Source organism: Pararge aegeria, chromosome 20 (genome assembly GCF_905163445.1).
Source record: "Pararge aegeria chromosome 20, ilParAegt1.1, whole genome shotgun sequence".
Taxonomy (NCBI): domain Eukaryota; kingdom Metazoa; phylum Arthropoda; class Insecta; order Lepidoptera; family Nymphalidae; genus Pararge; species Pararge aegeria.
Window position 1 is genome coordinate 13002702 of NC_053199.1, and position 9483 is coordinate 13012184.

Sequence of the window (9483 nt, forward strand, 5' to 3'; positions counted from 1 at the left end):
TTGTAGTGTCTGCATACTATAGCGTCATGATATTAAAGGTCATAAAATACAAAATTCATTTGTTTCAAGTAGGCCTACTTTATAAGCAATTCTGAAAAATCAAGTATGTCTGTTTGTAGTGACTCTACACCACCTATAAAGAGCACCTCTACACACCTTCTATAAAGAGCCGCCCTGAGTCCTGAGGCATCAACCTGAGGCGTAGATGTTAAGCCTGGCACGACACCGGTAACCACACCCTTCAGACCCGACGAGGGCAGTGTCTGCAGAATTAAATAAAAAAATATACTACGACAATACACACATCGCCACCTAGCCCCAAAGTAAGCGTAGCTTGTGTTATGGGTACTAAGATGACTGATGAATATTTTTATGAATTATATATACATAAATACTTAGAAAATACATATAAACACCCAGACACTGAAAAACACTTAATGCTCATCACACAAACATTTTCCAGTTGTGGGAATCGAACCCACGGCCTTGGACTCAGAAAGCAGGGTCGCTGCCCACTGCGCCAGTCGGCCGTCTGCATTACAATTAAACATGGCTCTAGTACTTCCGCGGACGAGCTCTGTCATAAAAAGCTTTACTACTGATTTTTACACATTGATAAAAAAAAGTTAGTGTGCCAAAGTTTTTTTTAAAAATAGATATAAAATCTTCAATTATATATATAATTGTAGTTACTCATTTATTTATTTGTCTTTAGTTACGAATATTGTTTTTTTATATATAATATGTATATATTTAAGTAATAAAACATGCATTTTATGGGTATATGTATATATGCAACACCTAACTATTTTCTGTAACTGTTTTTTATCCTCGCCATTGGTTGCCTGGAAGAAATAGCTATGTAGCGATAAGGCCGCCAAATTGTATACGTTGTTTTGTTCTAAAAAACTTATTACAAATTGTATACTTTTCTTTTTGTTCTATGTACTTTTTGTGGTGTGCAATAAAAGTATATTCATTCATTCATTCATAAAATTCCTCCAATAATCCTGGTAAAATTAGCTTTAAGTTTTGTGCGAAAAATGCTATCGTCAAAGATTTTTTTTCGTTTTAATAACCCAAATCTCTTACAGCTACAGCTATCTGTTCTTCGTTCTACAATAAGCACGACCGAGCAGTGACTGACTTCCAATACCCGGCTGATAATCTATTGCGAAGTTTGACGATTTGTCGGTACATTTTAAAATATAAGTATGATGGAAAAAATCTTTCATCTGTTTGAAGATTGTCAAGAAGTACGAGTTTTGTTGCAATTTTATCCACTTTGTTACATCGGTGAAATTATTCCTTTTGGCGTTCACTTTTCGATATTTTTTCGGTCGGTTTTTTGCTGCGGAATAAAAGAATTGAATGGGCACATTGAATATTTGTAAAACGATATTCTAGATATTATCATAATTGCAATTCTTGTATTGAAATTTCATGCAACTGTCTGTATTCTTTACTCTTTTGAAAATATTTTTTGTGTAACAATTTACCCGTTGATACAATTCTCTCATGGATATTCAATTCGAATGTTTATTTTGAGAGCAATATTAATATTTGGAACCAATATAAGCTTTTACACAATAGGAAGGTAGTGGTACTTAAGTATGAACTCAATATTGGCCGACTGGCGCAGTGGGCAGCTACCCTGATTTCTGAGTCGTAGGCCGTGGGTTCGATTCACACAACTGGAAAATGTTTGTGTGATGAACATGATTGTTTTTCAGTGTCTGGGTGTCTATCTGTATATTATAAGTGTTTATATGTATTATATTCATAAAAATATTCAACAGCTATCTTAGTACCCATACCACAAGCTACGCTTACTTTGGGGCTAGATGGCGATGTGTGTATTGTCGTAGTATATTTATTTATTTAATATTATTTATACCTTTTTATATTTTTAATGACAATGTATGATGGTGATAACAAAAATAACAACCGGCTAAGTTTATTGTGGGCTTCTTCTTAGACCAGGGCGCATTTGGAACCCTCGTAGCTTTAGTTTTAAGTTTACGATTGTAGTTATCGCCATCACTTCTCACTGCTTAGTACACATTCTATATATAATCAACGCATCAAAAGTGCCATCTACGTGCCTATTTGAATAAAGAAATATTTGGCTTTGATTTGACTTTATTTACGTAATGATAAAACGGAAAAGTTTGTTATTTTGGAAAACCGTTTCTGACATTCGGTAGGTTTTACATTTGAGGCGTTAAGACCTTTGCTGACACTACATTTTTGAAACGGTGCGCTTTTGTCCTACATAGCAGTTTTTTGTCGTTTGTATCGATACACACGCACGTTAGCATCGCATTTGTATGGATTTAATTTGTGTCACTAGCGACCGACTAACGCAATCTTGGAACTGTCGGGGATCTTTTTAAGAAATGCCAGCGTGTTTTTGTCTGAATTGATCCAAATACGTTTTTGAATTTATACAGTGAACACCAGTACAGTCTACAGGCTGCGTCTGACACGCGCGCGTATCGTAACTATATAGCTATAAACGGGCATTGACGGCGCGTTTAAAAAACGTGGCTTCAGCAGCAGAGCAAACGAAGCAAAAGCGAGTGTTGCCGATGTGACGAAGGTGTATTGCGTAGAATAGATATAAAACGCAACAATTTAAATTTTGCTCAACATATGACCGCGCGAAAGCTGCAAAGCCCACTACAACTTTATCCTTAGATAATTCACGCACTCTAATCAAATACAATAAAGTTACGGTAGGCAGCAAAGAGAAAACCAATACCTGTACTAACCACAAAAACTAAAAAGTCTTTATTATTATCTAAGGAGACAAAAAATAGAAGTGCTTATTGCACACAAAAATAATTATGTTATTTGGATAATATTTGTATATAAGACAATGGGCATGTGTTTTCCGAATTTTGTGTATTTATAAATATGTGCTGTCACACACACACATACACACACACAAACGCACACACACACACACACAAACACACACCTATAGTGTGTGTGAGTGGGTGTAGTAAATTGTGTAAAATATTCAACCCGTTAAACTACATTCAATGTTAACAAAGTAAATGTCTTTTACTCGGAGCATCTTTTACCGTCGGCAGTTTCCCAAGAGAGCTCTCCGACAGTTGTCAGTCGACAGTGTTTACACTAATTGCCGCAGACGCCGCCACACTTTGAGATCTCAGCCCCAACTAACTGGAGTAGTTTCACAAAATCCAACTTAACCTGGTTTTATTTAAGATGAACAAAGTGAGAACTCAAATAGAGTTTTGTAGAGTAAAGCATTTTAAGTTTTCGCTACACTCTTTTATATTATGTGACCATAAAAATATATTAAAATAAGGTTTTTTTTTGAACGTTCGTATTTAAAAGGTTTAATTTTTTACAGCAACTTCACGCATTTTTACGAGAATAACGTGTGACTGCCAATATTTATATCTTTAATGCTCAGTTACAAAAATTTTGATTATTTGATTGAAGCAGAAACGTTATGCACCTTATTTTTTTGTAGAGAGATTTTTGTAGAGTCCTGCACAAGCTTATGCTTGTGCAGAACTCTACAAAATTGTAATATCAACATGATTTTTATAAAAAAATCATGTTGATATTACAATTATTCTAGCTAGATACTAAAATGAATGAATGATTTTCACATTCGCCATTTTTAAAAAGCAACTGCGTGTGAAAAATTTTCATATTTCGCGAGAGATTAAAAGCTAACACTAAGGCTTGGGACACAATGCGCGATTGAGGGGCGTTCAGGGCGCTGTACTTTAGACTCTGTAAAGAACAAGTCGCAAAAGGGCTATCCTGAATGTATTGAATACAAAGAGAGCTTGAGACGTTTCGTTCGCTTCATGATCATGGAAAACATGAGCATAAATACAAAGGACATAGAGACATTTTTCTTGCTATTATGAAGCACTATGCAATTATATTCGACTATTAACAACAAATACTATGAAAGCGAGTCCTTTGAAAGCGATCTCTATTTATTAGTAGCCTATAATAATTTACACCTTTCCCAACGGAAGGGTTTACCCATAATCACCACGCTGGGCAAACGAGTAGCAGTAGTTGGTAGTGGTTGCACGAAGGACGCTGCTGCCCATTCTCTGTTTTATTCCCAAAGTCGCGTCGTACGCGGGAAGAGGTGGGGTGGCGATAACGGTATTCTGATCTGCCGTCGTAACACGGAACTTTACGTGATCAATAATATATATATATACTCAATTGATTTCAATAATATATATAATCATTTAATGTAGGTTAAAGAAATAATTTTCATTTTGTTTTTGTAATTGGGATTAACAAATTGACAAGTGATGGATTGACAAATTGTTATTATATAAGTACAATTTCATTTCAATAACAATTCTAACTCTTTTATTTTTCGAAACATTTCCATGCCAGCCCGACAGATGGCGCTGGGGTCCGCTAGTTCCACTATAAGTTAGCCATTGACTGCAATCTCACCTACTGCAGTCTAAAATGGTAGCGGGCTAACCTGTTAGGGAGTAGAAAAGCCATACCTCTCATAAGTTGTTTCTACGGGAAATCGCACTAAACCGCTTAGCGGCACGTATTTGTCGGTAGGGTGGAACTAGCCACGGCCAAAACCAGACCAGACCAGAGAAAATTCAAATTGTCTCTGCTGGAATCGAACCCGGGAACTCCTACTTAAATTAACAGTCTATCGTTGCGCACGGGTGGTCGTCGAAAAGTCTTGTCTAGTCTTACGATACTGAGGTATTTCACAGTACAAAATAATAAAGCATCTGAGACGCAGCGTCTGAGACCAGTATTTTCACAGATTCGTGAGCTCTTGCCTTAGTATTGAAAAGTCAGCATAATAGCAAAGGCAAAAATGTTGAATGAACCTTTGCCAGTATTTTATGTCGTGTTTTAATGATACCTGCATTTCAAATATTAAAAAAGTAGCTTTTAGAGAGAGGAATATAAATTGGAATGACCTTTGCGAAATTAATGGCCTAATACCACGGCAATGCCCTAGTTTAAAATAAATCTTGTTGATGTTTCAGATAAATGGATATTCTATTTTAGCATTGCTTCTTTATACTATTAAATTATTTATTTTCTTTCATAAAGGAAGCATCGAACAACTTATGTGCACCACTGTACTTCTTTTCTGCATGGATGCTTTGTTTCTTATGATTGTTATATTTAAAGCCAAAAAAGTGTGGTTTATTTGTCTCTAGCTAGCTCATTTTCTATGAGAGGGAGGGCCCGTGTCCACCCCTTACCCATATGGTACTTTCAGGTAGCAGACTATAGTGAGAGAATCCCATATTCTTAAGCGCAAATAAAAAAATATTCTTTATTAAGTAAAATTATTCATTTAAGCTCTTCATAAAAGTAAGGTTCTTTTTAACGCAGTTTAATTCTGCTAGTAGATAAAAGATCATATCATAAAAATGGACAAGGTAAAGAAAATTATAAAAGACGCTATTATAAAGAACTTGTCAGGTGACAGCCGCACGCCGGGTATCTCATTCTTTGTTAAATAAAGCGTACCCCAAACAGTTGCGGTGGCGTGGGCGGTCGCGAGTTACACAGGTTAAGCTAGTTAGTTGAGGGTTACCAAGGTTATTTTGGAACTACCGATGCATACGTATAAACATTATTTTTTCAGACATCTGGTTATCCCGCACGGCTAGCATGGCCTTGAGATATTTTCGCCCCCTGGGAAAGAAAAAATGAGTAAAGTTTGCTTCAACCAGTGGGACAGGCGAGTCAAGTTAACCAGCGCGACAGCACCCGCCACCGCCTCTGTTTTGGGGATCGCTTAAAGCTGTCCAATGATAGCTGTGTGCGTTATGGCAGAAAGCCACTTTGAGGACGTACTCATATTTTTAATAGGAATTGATGTTGACTTCGTATTTGTGAATGGTATGCTTTCACAAATACAAAGTCAATGTAATTTGCTGAAATAAATGTATCTTGGATATTATATTTTCATAGGTATGTTTCTAATTTTATGTGGAGTTTATAAAATTTCACCATCGCTATAACAGTAACTATTTTACCAGCAAAGTCAAACCGTAATGCTATTGAGATTTCTGGTACCATGAAATGAAGAAATTAATAAGGAGTATAGGTTCAACTCCCATACCCCTTTTAGGTTTCAGCGCTTTTATATTTTAATAGAGATATTATTTACTATCAGAGTGATAACCGTGAGATCACATTCAAACACAACCGTATCGACGAATAAAAGATAACAGAAATTCAGATAGCTCATTTAAAATTAATGAAATTTGAAATTTTCATCTTTGAAATTAATGAAATTTGAATTTTAATTGTTTCCTCAAGATATTTTCCTTCACCGCTAAAGCAAATCATAATTTAAAACGTATATAATAACTTCAAAAAGTTATATGTGCTGAGAATCTAATCCGGTCTCAACGAAAGAGAGAATGAAGTCGTAACCACTAGAATATCACAGCTTTCTGTTTGTTTTCAACCAGTTTTGGTAAAAATTTACTTGATAGATATCTATTTTCTATTATATTATTTTTGGGTCTACCTAGGTCTGAAACTAAAACTTACAGATGCGCGGTCGTCATTATTATTTACCTTATCCATTGGCAGTATAACTAATAAGTAATCATATTAATTATTATTTACCCCTGCTATGTTATAATTAATAGGGGTATACAAAGATATTAAAAGAAGATGGGCGAAAGGTGCAGAAGTCATTTTTGGGATTGAGTATACGCTTTTATAATATGGTAATTTTGGACCTACCAATGCATAAGACAAAGAATGTGTTAAAACACATTTATTACAGCGAGGTTATTATACAATTGATGAATTTATTAATGACAAGATTGCTTGGAAGCATCCGGCTCCGCTTGCATCTCTCACAAGATAGAAAAATGAATTTTAAAATGAAAAATTTAAATTGTTGATATTGGAAAAGAGCAACTGCTGAGTTTCTTGCCGGCTTCTTCTCGGTAGAATCTTCCTTCCGAACCGGTGGTAGAGTCACTACACACAGCCACCTAGAAATAAATGAACTTAGAATTTTTTTTTGCATTTTTTATTGTAGATGGTTGTACAATTGTAACGCACATTTGATATAGCAGTTTCAATTAATTGTAAAGTGACTATCCTCTTGTTTAAAAATGATGTAACAGATTAAAACACGCTGATCCCTATGGCGGGAAAAGGCTGCCTTTGTCAAGATGTAATAATCTGAGTTATGAAGTAGATAAAGAAAAGACAGCGTTTATAATTTAATAATTTATATTCTCTGTAATGGTTTTTATATGTAGAAAGATAGGAGATTTAGAGTACAGTCTATAATTACATTGTAAATGAAGAATAGGGTTACTAAAAATACTATAGTCTCTCGTGTGTCTTCCTTTCCTTTTTAACTTCCTTTTAGAGGGCAGTGACCCTGCGTTGAGTCCAAGGCTGTGGGTTCGACTCCCACAACAAGAAATAATTAGTGTGATGAACATGAATATTTTTCAGTAGGTGGGAGTTTATCTATCTATTATAATCTTAATTTATCAATAAATTAAGTTTATCTATCTAATATATCTAAGTATCCATACCACAAGTTACGTTTACTTTGGGACTAGGTGACGATGTGTGTATTGTCGTTATATATTTATTTATATGTTTGCCTGAAGAGTCCAGTGATCCGTATCCTATGGAGAAGGATAACGTCATGACCCTTATAACGTCACAAACTCACAACCGCTCAAACTCACAAACGTTAACTCTTTATCACATTAGTATAGATAGAGATGTTGCGACTTAAATTAACAAAACTTTAGGTCAGCAAATATGACACCAATAGCATTCTAACATGCTCTCCACAGCAAGGTAACTTCCACTCAAAGTAATCCTTCCATTTCTCAATTTGAGTCAAAGAGTCAAAGGACTTCCACTCAAAGTAATCCATTCATTCCTCACTTTGTCAACGTTGGTTAACCAGCGCATTCAATCGATTTCTCATCACAACTAGGCCATAAGACCTTGGCCTGCAGAAACCATAAAAAAACATTCTCAGTAAATGCTGAAAAAAGTTATGAAAGCGTTAAAATGAAGAATGCGGAGATTGTAAAATGTACTGAAGTGTAAATACAGTGAAATTATAAACACGCGAAAGCGATTGTAATTGCCCCAATTACGTCGGCGTATCGAGGTTTTACCTGCCGGGTATAATCATAATTCATAGCAGTTTATGAAAGGATCGAATAAGCTCCATTTATCATCTTTATGAAGCAAATTATCCTATCTTTACTATTTCTAAGCTGTATACTGTATACTGTAACCAATAACCAACCAGCCTCGTCCCGTGGTTCGATTCTCAGGACAAACGAAGAATTGTGAGTTATTGGATTTCTTGGTACCAACCCCGAGTTCGAAATTTGAAATTTGAAATCTCAAAAACCCTGTCTCCGGCGCGAGAGCTATGGGACATTAACAGATTGAGGGAATACACCAATAATATTAAGTTTTTGATATATCTACTCACAGTCTGGAGACGGTTGATAGATTTAAACTCAATAAAATGGTTTTTTAGAGATTAGTGTACAACAGAATGGCAGCAGTTTATCTAAGTAAAACCTAATTTGACTTGTTAATATATATTATTGTTGTTTTATATGAAAGTGTCTATCAAACCGTCTCGATAAACAAATTTGAATCTTGTGCTCTGATGTACACTCTTGGAGAGCGCAATTTTTTTTAACGGTTAACAATAAAAAAAAACTAAATGTATATTTATTTAGTTTCTTTTTTAATCGAGGTACTTGTAGATTTGTGTCAGTTGTGAAATCGATCGATTTTATTAACAATAATCCATAACATTCCTCAAAGGCTTGTGGAGTCCCCCAATCCGCAAAGGGCCTGCAAAGTCAAAGTCAAAGTCAAAAAAAATTTATTCGAGTAGGCCCATAGGTGGCACTTTTGATGCGTACATTACATGAGAATTACACGGTAGTGATATGATGGCAATAACCATATTCTTAAACTTAAAACTAAAGCTACGAGGGTTCCAAACGGGTCGTCCTGCTCTAAGAAGAAGCCCACAACAAACTTAGCCGGGTGTTTTTTTTTGTTATCACCACCTCACATCATTTAAAATAATTAGAAGAGAAACCTGGTTAGAGCAATAATTCACACCCAACCTTTTTTTATATATTACGTAGTCCTTTATACTAGGTAAATTCAAATTCAAATTCAAATTATTTTATTTGCATAAAACATTGTAGCTCTACATGTTTAGTAATAAGATATGACATGCAAATCTTAATTTAAACAAATTCATTTATGTAATAACTAAAAGAGATCAAAATAAACAAACTCATAATAATCAAAATAGTCGGCTGAATATAAAAAAAATTTCATCATTTTTACTGTATGGAATAATAAATTTATAAACATGGAATATCAATAACATATAAATTACATTACCCAAATAAATTATATTTTACTATCCAAGAACTC